Source organism: Saccoglossus kowalevskii, chromosome 6, assembly GCF_978046115.1.
Source record: "Saccoglossus kowalevskii chromosome 6, keSacKowa6.1, whole genome shotgun sequence".
Lineage (NCBI taxonomy): Eukaryota > Metazoa > Hemichordata > Enteropneusta > Harrimaniidae > Saccoglossus > Saccoglossus kowalevskii.
In genome coordinates, this window is record NC_140646.1 from 1,019,251 (window position 1) to 1,039,304 (window position 20,054).

The following is a 20,054-nucleotide window of genomic DNA, read 5'->3' on the forward strand; positions in this document are numbered from 1 at the left end:
CACACGCCCTGTTCGCCTTTGATGCGTTTGCCAAACACTCGTGACACGTATTGAAACAATCGAAATACATAGGAATTAAAAGTTAAGTCATTTGAATTCTGGATATTCAGAATTTTGAATTATAGTATGCGTTGACTGTTTGACCATAACGCTCGTCGGTCACAAGAGCGTTCATCGATGACAGTTTTGAAAAATGCAAATTTTGGAACCGCAGAAACTCCAGCCGATTCGTTTGATCTGTAGATGTTCACATGCTCATACGTCCCACCGGTGTTCACCAATGCCACGTGTGAGAAAATGAAACAGATTTGGGGATTCATATGTCACATGTTTATCGCAGGTGAGTTGCTCTGTCGTAAAGATGATGTTGTGATAAAAACATACATATATAACTTGAAAACTAATACATGTGCCACAATATCCATCCTGCCAGGATTTGAGATTTGAAGCTGGAATCTTCTGATCCGTAGTCAGACGCGGTATCCGTTGCGCCACACGCCCTGTTCGCCTTTGATGCGTTTGCCTAACACTCGTGACACGTATTGAAACAATCAAAATACATAGGAATGAAAAGTTAAGTCAATTGAATTCTGAATATGCAGAATTTTGAAGTATAGTATGCGTTGACTGTTTGGCCGTAACGCTCGTCGGTCACAATAGCGTTCATCGATGACAGTATTGAGACATGCAAATTTTGCAAAAGCAGAAACTCCAGCCAATTCATTTTACCTGCAGATTTTCACATGCTCATTGGTCCCACCGGTGTTCATCAATGACACATGTGAGAAAATGAAACAGATTTTGGGATTCATATGACATATGTTTATCGCAGGTGAGTTGCTCTGTCGTAAAGTTGATGTTGTGATGAAAACATACATATATAAGTTGAAAACTAATACACGTGCCATAATACCGAGCGTGCCAGGATTCGAACCTGGAATCTTCTGATCCGTAGTCAGACGCGTTATCCGTTGCGCCACACGCCCTGTTCGCCTTTGATGCGTTTGCCTAACACTTGTGACACGTATTGAAACAATCGAAATACATATGACTTAAAAGTTAAGTCAATTGAATTCTGGATATTCAGAATTTTGAATTATAGTATGCGTTGAGTGTTTGGCCGTAACGCTCGTCGGTCACAATTGCGTTCATCGATGACAGTTTTGAGAAATGCAAATTTTGGAACCGCAGAAACTCCAGCCGATTCGTTTGATCTGTAGATGTTCACATGCTCATAGGTCCCTCCGGTGTTCACCAATGACACGTGTGAGAAAATGAAACATATTTGGGGATTCATATGACACATGTTTATCGCAGGTGAGTTGCTCTGTCGTAAAGTTGATGTTGTGATGAAAACAAACATTTATAACTTGAAAACTAATGCATAATACTGAGCGTACCAGGATTCGAACCTGGAATCTTCTGATCCGTAGTCAGACGCGTTATCCGTTGCGCCACACGCCCTGTTTGCCTTTGATACGTTTGCCTATCAGTCGTGATACGTATTGAAACAATCAAAATACATTTGATTTAAAAGTTAAGTCAATTGAATTCTGGATATTCAGAATTTTGAATTATAGTATGCGTTGAGTGTTTGGCCGTAACGCTCGTCGGTCACAATTGCGTTCATCGACGACAGTTTTGAGAAATGCAAATTTTGGAACTGCAGAACCTCCAGCCGATTCGTTTGATCTGTAGATGTTCACATGCTCATAGGTCCCTCCGGTGTTCACCAATGACACGTGTGAGAAAATGAAACAGATTTGGGGATTCATATGACACGTGTTTATCGCAGGTGAGTTGCTCTGTCGAAAAGTTGATGTTGTGATGAAAACAAACATTTATAACTTGAAAACTAATGCATAATACCGAGCGTACCAGGATTCGAACCTGGAATCTTCTGATCCGTAGTCAGACGCCTTATCCGTTGCGCCACACGCCCTGTTCGAAGTCGATGCGTTTGCCTATCACTCGTGACACGTATTGAAACAATCGAAATACATATGACTTAAAAGTTAAGTCAATTGAATTCTGGATACTCAGAATTTTGAAGTATAGTTTGCGTTGACTGTTTGGTCGTAACGGTCGTCGGTCACAATTGCGTTCATCGATGACAGAATTGAGACATGAAAATTTTGGAACGGCAGAAACTCCAGCCAATTCATTTTACCTGCAGATGTTCACATGCTCATCGGTCTCACCGGTGTTCATCATTGACATATGTGAGAAAATGAAACAGATTTTGGGATTCATATGACATATGTTTATCGCAGGTGAGTTGCTCTGTCGTAAAGTTGATGTTGTGATGAAAACATACATATATAACTTGAAAACTAATACATGTGCCACAATATCGAGCGTGCCAGGATTTGAGATTTGAAGCTGGAATCTTCTGATCCGTACCCAGACGCGGTATCCGTTGCGCCACACGCCCTGTTCGCCTTTGATGCGTTTGCCAAACACTCGTGACACGTATTGAAACAATCAAAATACATAGGAATTAAAAGTTAAGTCAATTGAATTCTGGATATGTAGAATTTTGAAGTATAGTATGCGTTGACTGTTTGGCTGTAACGCAAGTCGGTCACAATAGCGTTCATCGATGACAGTATTGAGACATGCAAATTTTGGAACCGCAGAAACTCCAGCCGATTCGTTTGATCTGTAGATGTTCACATGCTCAGAGGTCCCACCGGTGCTCACCAATGGCAGGTGTGAGAATATGAAACAGATTTTGGAATTCATATGACACATGTTTATCGCAGGTGAGTTGCTGATCCGTAGTCAGACGCGTTATCCGTTGCGCCACACGCCCTGTTCGCGTTTGATGCGTTTGTCTATTACTCGTAGCAAGTAATGAAACAATCGAAATACATAAGAATTAAAAGTTAAGTCAATTGAATTCTGGATATTCAGAATTTTGAATTATAGTATGCGTTGACTGATTGACCGTAACGCTCGTCTGTCACAAGAGCGTCCATCGATGACAGTTTTGAGAAATGCAAATTTTGGAACCGCAGAAACTCCAGCCGATTCGTTTGATCTGTAGATGTTCACATGCTCATAGGTCCCTCCGGTGTTCACCAATGACACGTGTGAGAAAATGAAACATATTTGGGGATTCATATGACACATGTTTATCGCAGGTGAGTTGCTCTGTCGTAAAGTTGATGTTGTGATGAAAACAAACATTTATAACTTGAAAACTAATGCATAATACTGAGCGTACCAGGATTCGAACCTGGAATCTTCTGATCCGTAGTCAGACGCGTTATCCGTTGCGCCACACGCCCTGTTTGCCTTTGATACGTTTGCCTATCAGTCGTGATACGTATTGAAACAATCAAAATACATTTGATTTAAAAGTTAAGTCAATTGAATTCTGGATATTCAGAATTTTGAAGTATAGTTTGCGTTGAGTGTTTGGCCGAAACGCTTGTCGGTCGCAATTGCGTTCATCGATGACAGTATTGAGACATGACAATATTGGAACAGCAGAAACTTCAGCCAATTCATTTTACCTGCAGATGTTCGCATGCTCATCAGTCCCACTTGTGTTCATCAATGACACAGGTGAGAAAATGAAACAGATTTTGGGATTCTCATGACATATGTTTATCGCAGGTGAGTTGCTCTGTCGTAAAGTTGATGTTGCGATGAAAACATACATATATAACTTGAAAACTAATACATGTGCGATAATATCGAGCGTGCCAGGAATTGGGATTTGAACCTGGAATCTTCTGATCCGTAGTCAGACGCGGTATCCGTTGCGCCACACGCCCTGTTCATGTTCGATGCATTTGCCTAACACTCGTGACACGTATTGAAACAATCGAAGTACGTAGGGCTTAAAAGTTAAGTCAATTGAATTCTGGATATTCAGAATTTTGAATTATAGTATGCGTTGAGTGTTTGGCCGTAACGCTCGTCGGTCACAATTGCGTTCATCGATGACAGTATTGAGACATGAACATTTTGGAACCGCAGAAACTCCAGCCAATTCATTTTACCTGCAGATGTTCACATGCTCATCGGTCCCACTGGTGTTCATCAATGACACAGGTGAGAAAAGGAAACAGATTTTGGGATTCTCATGACATATGTTTATCGCATTTGAGTTGCTCTGTCGTAAAGTTGATGTTGTGATGAAAACATACATATATAACTTGAAAACTAATACATGTGCCATAATATGAAGCGTGCCAGGATTTGAACCTGGAATCTTCTGATATGTAGTCAAACGCGTTATCCGTTGCGCCACACGCCCTGTTCGCCTTTGATGCGTTTGCCTAACAGTCGTGATACGTATTGAAACAATAAAAATACATTTGATTTAAAAGTTAAGTCAATTGAATTCTGGATATGCAGAATTTTGAAGTATAGTATGCGTTGACTGTTTGGCCTTAACGCTCGTCGGTCACAATAGCGTTCATCGATGACAGTATTGAGACATGCAAATTTTGGAAAGGCAGAAACTCCAGCCAATTCATTTTACCTGCAGATGTTCACATGCTCATTGGTCCCACCAGTGTTCATCAATGACACATGTGAGAAAATGAAACAGATTTTGGGATTCATATGACATATGTTTATCGCAGGTGAGTTGCTCTGTCGTAAAGTTGATGTTGTGATGAAAACATACATATATAAGTTGAAAACTAATACACGTGCCATAATACCGAGCGTGCCAGGATTCGAACCTGGAATCTTCTGATCCGTAGTCAGACGCGTTATCCGTTGCGCCACACGCCCTGTTCGCCTTTGATGCGTTTGCCTAACACTTGTGACACGTATTGAAACAATCGAAATACATATGACTTAAAAGTTAAGTCAATTGAATTCTGGATATTCAGAATTTTGAAGTATAGTTTGCGTTGACTGTTTGGCCGTCGGTCATAATTGCGTTCATCGATGACAATATTGAGACATGAACATTTTGGAACCGCAGAAACTCCAGCCAATTCATTTTACCTGCAGATGTTCACATGCTCATCGGTCCCACTGGTGTTCATCAATGACACCGGTGAGAAAAGGAAACAGATTTTGGGATTCTCATGACATATGTTTATCGCAGGTGAGTTGCTCTGTCGTAAAGTTGATGTTGTGATGAAAACATACATATATAACTTGAAAACTAATACATGTGCCATAATATCAAGCGTGCCAGGATTTGAACCTGGAATCTTCTTATCCGTAGTCAGACGCGTTATCCGTTGCGCCAAACGCCCTGTTCGCCTTTGATACGTTTGCCTAACAGTCGTGAAACGTATTGAAACAATAAAAATACACTTGATTTAAAAGTTAAGTCAATTGAATTCTGGATATGCAGAATTTTGAAGTATAGTATGCGTTGACTGTTTGGCCGTAACGCTCGTCGGTCACAATAGCGTTCATCGATGACAGTATTGAGACATGCAAATTTTGGAAAGGCAGAAACTCCAGCCAATTCATTTTACCTGCAGATGTTCACATGCTCATTGGTCCCACCAGTGTTCATCAATGACACATGTGAGAAAATGAAACAGATTTTGGGATTCATATGACATATGTTTATCGCAGGTGAGTTGCTCTGTCGTAAAGTTGATGTTGTGATGAAAACATACATATATAAGTTGAAAACTAATACACGTGCCATAATACCGAGCGTGCCAGGATTCGAACCTGGAATCTTCTGATCCGTAGTCAGACGCGTTATCCGTTGCGCCACACGCCCTGTTCGCCTTTGATGCGTTTGCCTAACACTTGTGACACGTATTGAAACAATCGAAATACATAGGAATTAAAAGTTAAGTCATTTGAATTCTGGATATTCAGAATTTTGAATTATAGTATGCGTTGACTGTTTGACCATAACGCTCGTCGGTCACAAGAGCGTTCGTCGATGACAGTTTTGAAAAATGCAAATTTTGGAACCGCAGAAACTCCAGCCGATTCGTTTGATCTGTAGATGTTCACATGCTCATACGTCCCACCGGTGTTCACCAATGCCACGTGTGAGAAAATGAAACAGATTTGGGGATTCATATGTCACATGTTTATCGCAGGTGAGTTGCTCTGTCGTAAAGATGATGTTGTGATAAAAACATACATATATAACTTGAAAACTAATACATGTGCCACAATATCGATCCTGCCAGGATTTGAGATTTGAAGCTGGAATCTTCTGATCCGTAGTCAGACGCGTTATCCGTTGCGCCAAACGCCCTGTTCGCCTTTGATACGTTTGCCTAACAGTCGTGAAACGTATTGAAACAATAAAAATACACTTGATTTAAAAGTTAAGTCAATTGAATTCTAGATATGCAGAATTTTGAAGTATAGTATGCGTTGACTGTTTGGCCGTAACGCTCGTCGGTCACAATAGCGTTCATCGATGACAGTATTGAGACATGCAAATTTTGGAAAGGCAGAAACTCCAGCCAATTCATTTTACCTGCAGATGTTCACATGCTCATTGGTCCCACCGGTGTTCATCAATGACACATGTGAGAAAATGAAACAGATTTTGGGATTCATATGACATATGTTTATCGCAGGTGAGTTGCTCTGTCGTAAAGTTGATGTTGTGATGAAAACATACATATATAAGTTGAAAACTAATACACGTGCCATAATACCGAGCGTGCCAGGATTCGAACCTGGAATCTTCTGATCCGTAGTCAGACGCGTTATCCGTTGCGCCACACGCCCTGTTCTCCTTTGATGCGTTTGCCTAACACTTGTGACACGTATTGAAACAATCGAAATACATATGACTTAAAAGTTAAGTCAATTGAATTCTGGATATTCAGAATTTTGAAGTATAGTTTGCGTTGACTGTTTGGCCGTAACGGTCGTCGGTCATAATTGCGTTCATCGATGACAATATTGAGACATGAAAATTTTGGAACGGCAGAAACTCCAGCCAATTCATTTTACCTGCAGATGTTCACATGCTCATTGGTCCCACCAGTGTTCATCAATGACACATGTGAGAAAATGAAACAGATTTTGGGATTCATATGACATATGTTTATCGCAGGTGAGTTGCTCTGTCGTAAAGTTGATGTTGTGATGAAAACATACATATATAAGTTGAAAACTAATACACGTGCCATAATACCGAGCGTGCCAGGATTCGAACCTGGAATCTTCTTATCCGTAGTCAGACGCGTTATCCGTTGCGCCAAACGCCCTGTTCGCCTTTGATACGTTTGCCTAACAGTCGTGAAACGTATTGAAACAATAAAAATACACTTGATTTAAAAGTTAAGTCAATTGAATTCTGGATATGCAGAATTTTGAAGTATAGTATGCGTTGACTGTTTGGCCGTAACGCTCGTCGGTCACAATAGCGTTCATCGATGACAGTATTGAGACATGCAAATTTTGGAAAGGCAGAAACTCCAGCCAATTCATTTTACCTGCAGATGTTCACATGCTCATTGGTCCCACCAGTGTTCATCAATGACACATGTGAGAAAATGAAACAGATTTTGGGATTCATATAACATATGTTTATCGCAGGTGAGTTGCTCTGTCGTAAAGTTGATGTTGTGATGAAAACATACATATATAAGTTGAAAACTAATACACGTGCCATAATACCGAGCGTGCCAGGATTCGAACATGGAATCTTCTGATCCGTAGTCAGACGCGTTATCCGTTGCGCCACACGCCCTGTTCGCCTTTGATGCGTTTGCCTAACACTTGTGACACGTATTGAAACAATCGAAATACATAGGAATTAAAAGTTAAGTCATTTGAATTCTGGATATTCAGAATTTTGAATTATAGTATGCGTTGACTGTTTGACCATAACGCTCGTCGGTCACAAGAGCGTTCGTCGATGACAGTTTTGAAAAATGCAAATTTTGGAACCGCAGAAACTCCAGCCGATTCGTTTGATCTGTAGATGTTCACATGCTCATACGTCCCACCGGTGTTCACCAATGCCACGTGTGAGAAAATGAAACAGATTTGGGGATTCATATGTCACATGTTTATCGCAGGTGAGTTGCTCTGTCGTAAAGATGATGTTGTGATAAAAACATACATATATAACTTGAAAACTAATACATGTGCCACAATATCGATCCTGCCAGGATTTGAGATTTGAAGCTGGAATCTTCTGATCCGTAGTCAGACGCGTTATCCGTTGCGCCAAACGCCCTGTTCGCCTTTGATACGTTTGCCTAACAGTCGTGAAACGTATTGAAACAATAAAAATACACTTGATTTAAAAGTTAAGTCAATTGAATTCTGGATATGCAGAATTTTGAAGTATAGTATGCGTTGACTGTTTGGCCGTAACGCTCGTCGGTCACAATAGCGTTCATCGATGACAGTATTGAGACATGCAAATTTTGGAAAGGCAGAAACTCCAGCCAATTCATTTTACCTGCAGATGTTCACATGCTCATTGGTCCCACCGGTGTTCATCAATGACACATGTGAGAAAATGAAACAGATTTTGGGATTCATATGACATATGTTTATCGCAGGTGAGTTGCTCTGTCGTAAAGTTGATGTTGTGATGAAAACATACATATATAAGTTGAAAACTAATACACGTGCCATAATACCGAGCGTGCCAGGATTCGAACCTGGAATCTTCTGATCCGTAGTCAGACGCGTTATCCGTTGCGCCACACGCCCTGTTCTCCTTTGATGCGTTTGCCTAACACTTGTGACACGTATTGAAACAATCGAAATACATATGACTTAAAAGTTAAGTCAATTGAATTCTGGATATTCAGAATTTTGAAGTATAGTTTGCGTTGACTGTTTGGCCGTAACGGTCGTCGGTCATAATTGCGTTCATCGATGACAATATTGAGACATGAAAATTTTGGAACGGCAGAAACTCCAGCCAATTCATTTTACCTGCAGATGTTCACATGCTCATTGGTCCCACCAGTGTTCATCAATGACACATGTGAGAAAATGAAACAGATTTTGGGATTCATATGACATATGTTTATCGCAGGTGAGTTGCTCTGTCGTAAAGTTGATGTTGTGATGAAAACATACATATATAAGTTGAAAACTAATACACGTGCCATAATACCGAGCGTGCCAGGATTCGAACCTGGAATCTTCTGATCCGTAGTCAGACGCGTTATCCGTTGCGGCACACGCCCTGTTCGCCTTTGATGCGTTTGCCTAACACTTGTGACACGTATTGAAACAATCGAAATACATAGGAATTAAAAGTTAAGTCATTTGAATTCTGGATATTCAGAATTTTGAATTATAGTATGCGTTGACTGTTTGACCATAACGCTCGTCGGTCACAAGAGCGTTCATCGATGACAGTTTTGAAAAATGCAAATTTTGGAACCGCAGAAACTCCAGCCGATTCGTTTGATCTGTAGATGTTCACATGCTCATACGTCCCACCGGTGTTCACCAATGCCACGTGTGAGAAAATGAAACAGATTTGGGGATTCATATGTCACATGTTTATCGCAGGTGAGTTGCTCTGTCGTAAAGATGATGTTGTGATAAAAACATACATATATAACTTGAAAACTAATACATGTGCCACAATATCGATCCTGCCAGGATTTGAGATTTGAAGCTGGAATCTTCTGATCCGTAGTCAGACGCGTTATCCGTTGCGCCAAACGCCCTGTTCGCCTTTGATACGTTTGCCTAACAGTCGTGAAACGTATTGAAACAATAAAAATACACTTGATTTAAAAGTTAAGTCAATTGAATTCTGGATATGCAGAATTTTGAAGTATAGTATGCGTTGACTGTTTGGCCGTAACGCTCGTCGGTCACAATAGCGTTCATCGATGACAGTATTGAGACATGCAAATTTTGGAAAGGCAGAAACTCCAGCCAATTCATTTTACCTGCAGATGTTCACATGCTCATTGGTCCCACCGGTGTTCATCAATGACACATGTGAGAAAATGAAACAGATTTTGGGATTCATATGACATATGTTTATCGCAGGTGAGTTGCTCTGTCGTAAAGTTGATGTTGTGATGAAAACATACATATATAAGTTGAAAACTAATACACGTGCCATAATACCGAGCGTGCCAGGATTCGAACCTGGAATCTTCTGATCCGTAGTCAGACGCGTTATCCGTTGCGCCACACGCCCTGTTCTCCTTTGATGCGTTTGCCTAACACTTGTGACACGTATTGAAACAATCGAAATACATATGACTTAAAAGTTAAGTCAATTGAATTCTGGATATTCAGAATTTTGAAGTATAGTTTGCGTTGACTGTTTGGCCGTAACGGTCGTCGGTCATAATTGCGTTCATCGATGACAATATTGAGACATGAAAATTTTGGAACGGCAGAAACTCCAGCCAATTCATTTTACCTGCAGATGTTCACATGCTCATTGGTCCCACCGGTGTTCATCAATGACACATGTGAGAAAATGAAACAGATTTTGGGATTCATATGACATATGTTTATCGCAGGTGAGTTGCTCTGTCGTAAAGTTGATGTTGTGATGAAAACATACATATATAAGTTGAAAACTAATACACGTGCCATAATACCGAGCGTGCCAGGATTCGAACCTGGAATCTTTTGATCCGTAGTCAGACGCGTTATCCGTTGCGCCACACGCCCTGTTCTCCTTTGATGCGTTTGCCTAACACTTGTGACACGTATTGAAACAATCGAAATACATATGACTTTAAAGTTAAGTCAATTGAATTCTGGATGTTCAGAATTTTGAAGTATAGTTTGCGTTGACTGTTTGGCCGTAACGGTCGTCGGTCATAATTGCGTTCATCGATGACAATATTGAGACATGAAAATTTTGGAACGGCAGAAACTCCAGCCAATTCATTTTACCTGCAGATGTTCACATGCTCATTGGTCCCACCGGTGTTCATCAATGACACATGTGAGAAAATGAAACAGATTTTGGGATTCATATGACATATGTTTATCGCAAAGTCGTAAAGTTGATGTTGTGATGAAAACAAACATATATAACTTGAAAACGAATACATGTGCCATAATACCGAGGGTGCCAGGATTCGAACCTGGAATCTTCTGATCCGTAGTCAGACGCGTTATCCGTTGCGCCACACGCCCTGTTCGCGTTTGATGCGTTTGTCTATTACTCGTAACACGTAATGAAACAATCGAAATACATAGGAATTAAAAGTTAAGTCAATTGAATTCTGGATATTCAGAATTTTGAATTATAGTATGCGTTGACTGTTTGACCGTAACGCTCGTCGGTCACAAGAGCGTTCATCGACGACAGTTTTGAGAAATGCAAATTTTGGAACTGCAGAAACTCCAGCCGATTCGTTTGATCTGTAGATGTTCACATGCTCATAGGTCCCTCCGGTGTTCACCAATGACACGTGTGAGAAAATGAAACAGATTTGGGGATTCATATGACACGTGTTTATCGCAGGTGAGTTGCTCTGTCGAAAAGATGATGTTGTGATAAAAACATACATATATAACTTGAAAACTAATACATGTGCCACAATATCGATCCTGCCAGGATTTGAGATTTGAAGCTGGAATCTTCTGATCCGTAGTCAGACGCGTTATCCGTTGCGCCAAACGCCCTGTTCGCCTTTGATACGTTTGCCTAACAGTCGTGAAACGTATTGAAACAATAAAAATACACTTGATTTAAAAGTTAAGTCAATTGAATTCTGGATATGCAGAATTTTGAAGTATAGTATGCGTTGACTGTTTGGCCGTAACGCTCGTCGGTCACAATAGCGTTCATCGATGACAGTATTGAGACATGCAAATTTTGGAAAGGCAGAAACTCCAGCCAATTCATTTTACCTGCAGATGTTTACATGCTCATTGGTCCCACCGGTGTTCATCAATGACACATGTGAGAAAATGAAACAGATTTTGGGATTCATATGACATATGTTTATCGCAGGTGAGTTGCTCTGTCGTAAAGTTGATGTTGTGATGAAAACATACATATATAAGTTGAAAACTAATACACGTGCCATAATACCGAGCGTGCCAGGATTCGAACCTGGAATCTTCTGATCCGTAGTCAGACGCGTTATCCGTTGCGCCACACGCCCTGTTCTCCTTTGATGCGTTTGCCTAACACTTGTGACACGTATTGAAACAATCGAAATACATATGACTTAAAAGTTAAGTCAATTGAATTCTGGATATTCAGAATTTTGAAGTATAGTTTGCGTTGACTGTTTGGCCGTAACGGTCGTCGGTCATAATTGCGTTCATCGATGACAATATTGAGACATGAAAATTTTGGAACGGCAGAAACTCCAGCCAATTCATTTTACCTGCAGATGTTCACATGCTCATTGGTCCCACCAGTGTTCATCAATGACACATGTGAGAAAATGAAACAGATTTTGGGATTCATATGACATATGTTTATCGCAGGTGAGTTGCTCTGTCGTAAAGTTGATGTTGTGATGAAAACATACATATATAAGTTGAAAACTAATACACGTGCCATAATACCGAGCGTGCCAGGATTCGAACCTGGAATCTTCTGATCCGTAGTCAGACGCGTTATCCGTTGCGGCACACGCCCTGTTCGCCTTTGATGCGTTTGCCTAACACTTGTGACACGTATTGAAACAATCGAAATACATAGGAATTAAAAGTTAAGTCATTTGAAATCTGGATATTCAGAATTTTGAATTATAGTATGCGTTGACTGTTTGACCATAACGCTCGTCGGTCACAAGAGCGTTCATCGATGACAGTTTTGAAAAATGCAAATTTTGGAACCGCAGAAACTCCAGCCGATTCGTTTGATCTGTAGATGTTCACATGCTCATACGTCCCACCGGTGTTCACCAATGCCACGTGTGAGAAAATGAAACAGATTTGGGGATTCATATGTCACATGTTTATCGCAGGTGAGTTGCTCTGTCGTAAAGATGATGTTGTGATAAAAACATACATATATAACTTGAAAACTAATACATGTGCCACAATATCGATCCTGCCAGGATTTGAGATTTGAAGCTGGAATCTTCTGATCCGTAGTCAGACGCGTTATCCGTTGCGCCAAACGCCCTGTTCGCCTTTGATACGTTTGCCTAACAGTCGTGAAACGTATTGAAACAATAAAAATACACTTGATTTAAAAGTTAAGTCAATTGAATTCTGGATATGCAGAATTTTGAAGTATAGTATGCGTTGACTGTTTGGCCGTAACGCTCGTCGGTCACAATAGCGTTCATCGATGACAGTATTGAGACATGCAAATTTTGGAAAGGCAGAAACTCCAGCCAATTCATTTTACCTGCAGATGTTCACATGCTCATTGGTCCCACCGGTGTTCATCAATGACACATGTGAGAAAATGAAACAGATTTTGGGATTCATATGACATATGTTTATCGCAGGTGAGTTGCTCTGTCGTAAAGTTGATGTTGTGATGAAAACATACATATATAAGTTGAAAACTAATACACGTGCCATAATACCGAGCGTGCCAGGATTCGAACCTGGAATCTTCTGATCCGTAGTCAGACGCGTTATCCGTTGCGCCACACGCCCTGTTCTCCTTTGATGCGTTTGCCTAACACTTGTGACACGTATTGAAACAATCGAAATACATATGACTTAAAAGTTAAGTCAATTGAATTCTGGATATTCAGAATTTTGAAGTATAGTTTGCGTTGACTGTTTGGCCGTAACGGTCGTCGGTCATAATTGCGTTCATCGATGACAATATTGAGACATGAAAATTTTGGAACGGCAGAAACTCCAGCCAATTCATTTTACCTGCAGATGTTCACATGCTCATTGGTCCCACCGGTGTTCATCAATGACACATGTGAGAAAATGAAACAGATTTTGGGATTCATATGACATATGTTTATCGCAGGTGAGTTGCTCTGTCGTAAAGTTGATGTTGTGATGAAAACATACATATATAAGTTGAAAACTAATACACGTGCCATAATACCGAGCGTGCCAGGATTCGAACCTGGAATCTTTTGATCCGTAGTCAGACGCGTTATCCGTTGCGCCACACGCCCTGTTCTCCTTTGATGCGTTTGCCTAACACTTGTGACACGTATTGAAACAATCGAAATACATATGACTTTAAAGTTAAGTCAATTGAATTCTGGATGTTCAGAATTTTGAAGTATAGTTTGCGTTGACTGTTTGGCCGTAACGGTCGTCGGTCATAATTGCGTTCATCGATGACAATATTGAGACATGAAAATTTTGGAACGGCAGAAACTCCAGCCAATTCATTTTACCTGCAGATGTTCACATGCTCATTGGTCCCACCGGTGTTCATCAATGACACATGTGAGAAAATGAAACAGATTTTGGGATTCATATGACATATGTTTATCGCAAAGTCGTAAAGTTGATGTTGTGATGAAAACAAACATATATAACTTGAAAACGAATACATGTGCCATAATACCGAGGGTGCCAGGATTCGAACCTGGAATCTTCTGATCCGTAGTCAGACGCGTTATCCGTTGCGCCACACGCCCTGTTCGCGTTTGATGCGTTTGTCTATTACTCGTAACACGTAATGAAACAATCGAAATACATAGGAATTAAAAGTTAAGTCAATTGAATTCTGGATATTCAGAATTTTGAATTATAGTATGCGTTGACTGTTTGACCGTAACGCTCGTCGGTCACAAGAGCGTTCATCGACGACAGTTTTGAGAAATGCAAATTTTGGAACTGCAGAAACTCCAGCCGATTCGTTTGATCTGTAGATGTTCACATGCTCATAGGTCCCTCCGGTGTTCACCAATGACACGTGTGAGAAAATGAAACAGATTTGGGGATTCATATGACACGTGTTTATCGCAGGTGAGTTGCTCTGTCGAAAAGTTGATGTTGTGATGAAAACAAACATTTATAACTTGAAAACTAATGCATAATATCGAGCGTACCAGGATTCGAACCTGGAATCTTCTGATCCGTAGTCAGACGCCTTATCCGTTGCGCCACACACCCTGTTCAAAGTGGATGCGTTTGCCTATCACTCGTGATACGTATTGAAACAATCAAAATACATAGGAATTAAATGTTAAGTCAATTGAATTCTGGATATGTAGAATTTTGAAGTATAGTATGCGTTGACTGTTTGGCTGTAACGCAAGTCGGTCACAATAGCGTTCATCGATGACAGTATTGAGAAATGCAAATTTTGGAACCGCAGAAACTCCAGCCGATTCGTTTGATCTGTAGATGTTCACATGCTCAGAGGTCCCACCGGTGCTCACCAATGGCAGGTGTGAGAATATGAAACAGATTTTGGAATTCATATGACACATGTTTATCGCAGGTGAGTTGCTGATCCGTAGTCAGACGCGTTATCCGTAGCGCCACACGCCCTGTTCGCGTTTGATGCGTTTGTCTATTACTCGTAGCAAGTAATGAAACAATCGAAATTCATAGGAATTAAAAGTTAAGTCATTTGAATTCTGCATATTCAGAATTTTGAATTTTGTATGCGTTGACTGTTTGACCGTAACGCTCGTCGGTCACAAGAGCGTCCATCGATGACAGTTTTGAGAAATGACAATTTTGGAACGGCAGAAACTCCAGCCAATTCATTTTACCTGCAGATGTTCACATGCTCATCGGTCCCACTTGTGTTCATCAATGACACAGGTGAGAAAATGAAACAGATTTTGGGATTCTCATGACATATGTTTATCGCAGGTGAGTTGCTCTGTCGTAAAGTTGATGTTGTGATGAAAACATACATATCTAACTTGAAAACTAATACATGTGCGATAATATCGAGCGTGCCAGGAATTGGGATTTGAACCTGGAATCTTCTGATCCGTAGTCAGACGCGGTATCCGTTGCGCCACACGCCCTGTTCATGTTCGATGCGTTTGCCTAATACTCGTGACACGTATTGAAACAATCGAAGTACGTAGGACTTAAAAGTTAAGTCAATTAAATTCTGGATATTCAGAATTTTGAATTATAGTATGCGTTGAGTGTTTGGCCGTAACGCTCGTCGGTCACAATTGCGTTCATCGATGACAGTATTGAGACATGAACATTTTGGAACCGCAGAAACTCCAGCCAATTCATTTTACCTGCAGATGTTCACATGCTCATCGGTCCCACTGGTGTTCATCAATGACACAGGTGAGAAAATGAAACAGATTTTGGGATTCATATGGCACATGTATATCGCAGGTGAGTTGCTCTGTCATAAAGTTGATGTTGTGATGAAAATATACATATATAACTTGAAAACTAATACAAGTGCCATAATATCGAGCGGGCTAGGATTTGAACCTGGAATCTTCTGATCCGTAGTCAGACGCGTTATCCGTTGCGCCACACGCCATGTTCGCCTTTGATACGTTTGCCTAACAGTCGTGACACCGTGACGTATTGAAACAATCGAAATACATTTGAATTAAAAGTTAAGTCAATTGAATTCTGGATATTCAGAATTTTGAAGTATAGTTTGCGTTGACTGTTTGGCTGTAACGCTCGTCGGTCACAATTGCGTTTTGAGACATGCAAATTTTGGAACGGCGGAAACTCCAGCCGATTCGTTTGATCTGTAGATGTTCACATGCTCATAGGTCCCACCGGTGTTCTTCAATGACACGTGTGAGAAAATGAAACTGATTTGGGGATTCATATGACACCTGTTTATCGCAGGTGAGTTGCTATGTCGTAAAGTTGATATTGTGATGAAAACAAACATTTATAAGTTGAAAACTAATGCATGTGCCATAATACCGAGCGTGACAGGATTCGAACCTGGAATGTTCAATCCGTAGTCAGACGCATTATCCGTTGCGCCAAACGCCCTGTTCGCCTTTGATACGTTTGCCTAACAGTCGTGAAACGTATTGAAACAATAAAAATACATTTGATTTAAAAGTTAAGTCAATTGAATTCTGGATATGCAGAATTTTGAAGTATAGTATGCGTTGACTGTTTGGCCGTAACGCTCGTCGGTCACAATAGCGTTCATCGATGACAGTATTGAGACATGCAAATTTTGGAACCGCAGAAACTCCAGCCGATTCGTTTGATCTGTAGATGTTCACATGCTCATAGGTCCCTCCGGTGTTCACCAATGACACGTGTGAGAAAATGAAACAGATTTGGGGATTCATATGACACATGTTTATCGCAGGTGAGTTGCTCTGTCGTAAAGTTGATGTTGTGATGAAAACAAACATTTATAACTTGAAAACTAATGCATGAGCCATAATACCGAGCATGCCAGGATTCGAACCTGGAATCTTCTGATCCGTAGTCAGACGCGTTATCCGTTGCGCCACACGCCCTGTTCAAAGTCGATGCGTTTGCCTATCACTGGTGACACGTATTGAAACAATCAAAATACATAGGAATTAAAAGTTAAGTCAATTGAATTCTGGATATGCTGAATTTTGAAGTATAGTATGCGTTGACTGTTTGACCGTAACGCTCGTCGGTCACAAGAGCGTTCATCGACGACAGTTTTGAGAAATGCAAATTTTGGAACCGCAGAACTCCAGCCGATTCGTTTGATCTGTAGATGTTCACATGCTCAGAGGTCCCACCGGTGCTCACCAACGGCAGGTGTGAGAATATGAAACAGATTTTTGAATTCATATGACACATGTTTATCGCAGGTGAGTTGCTATTTCGCAAAGTTGATGTTGTGATGAAAACAAACATATATAACTTGAAAACTAATACATGTGCCATAATACCGAGCGTGCCAGGATTCGAACCTGGAATCTTCTGATCCGTAGACAGACGCGTTATCCGTTGCGCCACACGCCCAGTTCAAAGTCGATGCGTTTGCCTATCACTCTTGACACGTATTGAAACAATCGAAATACATAGGAATTAAAAGTTAAATCATTTGAATTCTGGATATTCAGAATTTTGAATTATAGTATGCGTTGACTGTTTGACCGTTACGCTCGTCGGTCACAAGAGCGTTCATCGATGACAGTTTTGAGAAATGCAAATTTTGGAACCGCAGAAACTCCAGCCGATTCGTTTGATCTGTAGATGTTCACATGCTCATAGGTCCCTCAGTGTTCACCAATGACACGTGTGAGAAAATGAAACAGATTTGGGGATTCATATGACACATGTTTATCGCAGGTGAGTTGCTCTGTCGTAAAGTTGATGTTGTGATGAAAACAAACATTTATAACTTGAAAACTAATACATGTGCCACAATATCGAGCGTGCAAGGATTTGAGATTTGAAGCTGGAATCTTCTGATCCGTAGTCAGACGCGGTATCCGTTGAGCCACACGCCCTATTCGCCTTTGATGCGTTTGCCTAACACTCGTAACACGTATTGAAACAATCAAAATACATAGGAATTAAAAGTTAAGTCAATTGAATTCTGGATATGCAGAATTTTGAAGTATAGTATGCGTTGACTGTTTGGCCGTAACGCAAGTCGGTCACAATAGCGTTCATCGATGACAGTATTGAGACATGCAAATTTTGGAACCGCAGAAACTCCAGCCGATTCGTTTGATCTGTAGATGTTCCATGCTCAGAGGTCCCACCGGTGCTCACCAATGACAGGTGTGAGAATATGAAACAGATTTTGGAATTCATATGACACATGTTTATCGCAGGTGAGTTGCTGTGTCACAAAGTTGATGTTGTGATGAAAACAAACATATATAACTTGAAAACTAATACATGTGCCATAATACAGAGCGCGCCAGGATTCGAACCTGGAATCTTCTAATCCGTAGACAGACGCGTTATCCGTTGCGCCACACGCCCTGTTCGCGTTTGATGCGTTTGTCTATTACTCGTAACACGTAATGAAACAATCAAAATACATAGGAATTAAAAGTTAAGTCATTTGAATTCTGGATATTCAGAATTTTGAATTATAGTATGCGTTGACTGTTTGACCGTAACGCTCGTCGGTCACAAGAGCATTCATCGATGACAGTTTTGAGAAATGCAAATTTTGGAACCGCAGAAACTCCAGCCGATTCGTTTGATCTGTAGATGTTCACATGCTCATAGGTCCCTCCGGTGTTCACCAATGACACGTGTGAGAAAATGAAATAGATTTGGGGATTCATATGACACATGTTTATCGCAGGTGAGTTGCTCTGTCGTAAAGTTGATGTTGTGATGAAAACAAACATTTATAACTTGAAAACTAATGCATGAGCCATAATACCGAGCGTGCCAGGATTCGAACCTGGAATCTTCTGATCCATAGTCAGACGCGTTATCCGTTGCGCCACACGCCCTGTTCAAAGTCGACGCGTTTGCCTAATACTCGTGACACGTATTGAAACAATCGAAATACATATGACTTAAAAGTTAAGTCAATTGAATTCTGGATATGCAGAATTTTGAATTATAGTATTCGTTGACTGTTTGACCGTAACGCTCGTCGGTCACAAGAGCGTTCATCGACGACAGTTTTGAGAAATGCAAATTTTGGAACCGCAGAAACTCCAGCCGATTCGTTTGATCTGTAGATGTTCACATGCTCATAGGTCCCTCCGGTGTTCACCAATGACACGTGTGAGAAAATGAAACAGATTTGGGGATTCATATGACACATGTTTATCGCAGGTGAGTTGCTCTGTCGTAAAGTTGATGTTGTGATGAAAACAAACATTTATAACTTGAAAACTAATGCATGAGCCATAATACCGAGCATGCCAGGATTCGAACCTGGAATCTTCTGATCCGTAGTCAGACGCGTTATCCGTTGCGCCACACGCCCTGTTCAAAGTCGATGCGTTTGCCTATCACTGGTGACACGTATTGAAACAATCAAAATACATAGGAATTAAAAGTTAAGTCAATTGAATTCTGGATATGCTGAATTTTGAAGTATAGTATGCGTTGACTGTTTGACCGTAACGCTCGTCGGTCACAAGAGCGTTCATCGACGACAGTTTTGAGAAATGCAAATTTTGGAACCGCAGAACTCCAGCCGATTCGTTTGATCTGTAGATGTTCACATGCTCAGAGGTCCCACCGGTGCTCACCAACGGCAGGTGTGAGAATATGAAACAGATTTTTGAATTCATATGACACATGTTTATCGCAGGTGAGTTGCTATTTCGCAAAGTTGATGTTGTGATGAAAAC

At 40.7% G+C, this 20,054-nt stretch overlaps 25 non-coding genes across 25 annotated transcripts; all 25 read right to left on the reverse strand.

Moving 5' to 3' along the window:
* Nucleotides 1-913: 913 nt before the first annotated feature.
* TRNAR-ACG (transfer RNA arginine (anticodon ACG)) lies at nt 914-986 on the reverse strand. The gene has a single exon. It is a non-coding gene; the product is annotated as a tRNA-Arg (tRNA).
* Nucleotides 987-1,391: 405 nt separating this feature from the next.
* Nucleotides 1,392-1,464, reverse strand: TRNAR-ACG (transfer RNA arginine (anticodon ACG)). The gene has a single exon. It is a non-coding gene; the product is annotated as a tRNA-Arg (tRNA).
* Nucleotides 1,465-1,869: 405 nt separating this feature from the next.
* On the reverse strand, nt 1,870-1,942 carry TRNAR-ACG (transfer RNA histidin (anticodon AUG)). The gene has a single exon. It is a non-coding gene; the product is annotated as a tRNA-Arg (tRNA).
* Nucleotides 1,943-3,220: 1,278 nt separating this feature from the next.
* Nucleotides 3,221-3,293, reverse strand: TRNAR-ACG (transfer RNA arginine (anticodon ACG)). Its single transcript has one exon. It is a non-coding gene; the product is annotated as a tRNA-Arg (tRNA).
* Nucleotides 3,294-3,705: 412 nt separating this feature from the next.
* On the reverse strand, nt 3,706-3,785 carry TRNAR-ACG (transfer RNA arginine (anticodon ACG)). Its single transcript has one exon. It is a non-coding gene; the product is annotated as a tRNA-Arg (tRNA).
* An 897-nt stretch (nt 3,786-4,682) lies between these two features.
* TRNAR-ACG (transfer RNA arginine (anticodon ACG)) lies at nt 4,683-4,755 on the reverse strand. The gene has a single exon. It is a non-coding gene; the product is annotated as a tRNA-Arg (tRNA).
* An 888-nt stretch (nt 4,756-5,643) lies between these two features.
* TRNAR-ACG (transfer RNA arginine (anticodon ACG)) lies at nt 5,644-5,716 on the reverse strand. The gene has a single exon. It is a non-coding gene; the product is annotated as a tRNA-Arg (tRNA).
* A 904-nt stretch (nt 5,717-6,620) lies between these two features.
* TRNAR-ACG (transfer RNA arginine (anticodon ACG)) lies at nt 6,621-6,693 on the reverse strand. The gene has a single exon. It is a non-coding gene; the product is annotated as a tRNA-Arg (tRNA).
* An 897-nt stretch (nt 6,694-7,590) lies between these two features.
* TRNAR-ACG (transfer RNA histidin (anticodon AUG)) lies at nt 7,591-7,663 on the reverse strand. Its single transcript has one exon. It is a non-coding gene; the product is annotated as a tRNA-Arg (tRNA).
* A 904-nt stretch (nt 7,664-8,567) lies between these two features.
* Nucleotides 8,568-8,640, reverse strand: TRNAR-ACG (transfer RNA arginine (anticodon ACG)). Its single transcript has one exon. It is a non-coding gene; the product is annotated as a tRNA-Arg (tRNA).
* Nucleotides 8,641-9,052: 412 nt separating this feature from the next.
* Nucleotides 9,053-9,125, reverse strand: TRNAR-ACG (transfer RNA arginine (anticodon ACG)). Its single transcript has one exon. It is a non-coding gene; the product is annotated as a tRNA-Arg (tRNA).
* Nucleotides 9,126-10,029: 904 nt separating this feature from the next.
* Nucleotides 10,030-10,102, reverse strand: TRNAR-ACG (transfer RNA arginine (anticodon ACG)). Its single transcript has one exon. It is a non-coding gene; the product is annotated as a tRNA-Arg (tRNA).
* A 412-nt stretch (nt 10,103-10,514) lies between these two features.
* Nucleotides 10,515-10,587, reverse strand: TRNAR-ACG (transfer RNA arginine (anticodon ACG)). The gene has a single exon. It is a non-coding gene; the product is annotated as a tRNA-Arg (tRNA).
* Nucleotides 10,588-10,988: 401 nt separating this feature from the next.
* Nucleotides 10,989-11,061, reverse strand: TRNAR-ACG (transfer RNA arginine (anticodon ACG)). Its single transcript has one exon. It is a non-coding gene; the product is annotated as a tRNA-Arg (tRNA).
* A 904-nt stretch (nt 11,062-11,965) lies between these two features.
* TRNAR-ACG (transfer RNA arginine (anticodon ACG)) lies at nt 11,966-12,038 on the reverse strand. The gene has a single exon. It is a non-coding gene; the product is annotated as a tRNA-Arg (tRNA).
* A 412-nt stretch (nt 12,039-12,450) lies between these two features.
* On the reverse strand, nt 12,451-12,523 carry TRNAR-ACG (transfer RNA arginine (anticodon ACG)). Its single transcript has one exon. It is a non-coding gene; the product is annotated as a tRNA-Arg (tRNA).
* Nucleotides 12,524-13,427: 904 nt separating this feature from the next.
* Nucleotides 13,428-13,500, reverse strand: TRNAR-ACG (transfer RNA arginine (anticodon ACG)). The gene has a single exon. It is a non-coding gene; the product is annotated as a tRNA-Arg (tRNA).
* A 412-nt stretch (nt 13,501-13,912) lies between these two features.
* On the reverse strand, nt 13,913-13,985 carry TRNAR-ACG (transfer RNA arginine (anticodon ACG)). The gene has a single exon. It is a non-coding gene; the product is annotated as a tRNA-Arg (tRNA).
* Nucleotides 13,986-14,386: 401 nt separating this feature from the next.
* TRNAR-ACG (transfer RNA arginine (anticodon ACG)) lies at nt 14,387-14,459 on the reverse strand. Its single transcript has one exon. It is a non-coding gene; the product is annotated as a tRNA-Arg (tRNA).
* A 1,270-nt stretch (nt 14,460-15,729) lies between these two features.
* Nucleotides 15,730-15,809, reverse strand: TRNAR-ACG (transfer RNA arginine (anticodon ACG)). The gene has a single exon. It is a non-coding gene; the product is annotated as a tRNA-Arg (tRNA).
* Nucleotides 15,810-17,182: 1,373 nt separating this feature from the next.
* Nucleotides 17,183-17,255, reverse strand: TRNAR-ACG (transfer RNA arginine (anticodon ACG)). The gene has a single exon. It is a non-coding gene; the product is annotated as a tRNA-Arg (tRNA).
* A 411-nt stretch (nt 17,256-17,666) lies between these two features.
* TRNAR-ACG (transfer RNA arginine (anticodon ACG)) lies at nt 17,667-17,739 on the reverse strand. Its single transcript has one exon. It is a non-coding gene; the product is annotated as a tRNA-Arg (tRNA).
* Nucleotides 17,740-18,641: 902 nt separating this feature from the next.
* Nucleotides 18,642-18,714, reverse strand: TRNAR-ACG (transfer RNA arginine (anticodon ACG)). Its single transcript has one exon. It is a non-coding gene; the product is annotated as a tRNA-Arg (tRNA).
* A 412-nt stretch (nt 18,715-19,126) lies between these two features.
* Nucleotides 19,127-19,199, reverse strand: TRNAH-AUG (transfer RNA histidin (anticodon AUG)). Its single transcript has one exon. It is a non-coding gene; the product is annotated as a tRNA-His (tRNA).
* Nucleotides 19,200-19,611: 412 nt separating this feature from the next.
* Nucleotides 19,612-19,684, reverse strand: TRNAR-ACG (transfer RNA arginine (anticodon ACG)). Its single transcript has one exon. It is a non-coding gene; the product is annotated as a tRNA-Arg (tRNA).
* Nucleotides 19,685-20,054: the final 370 nt, after the last annotated feature.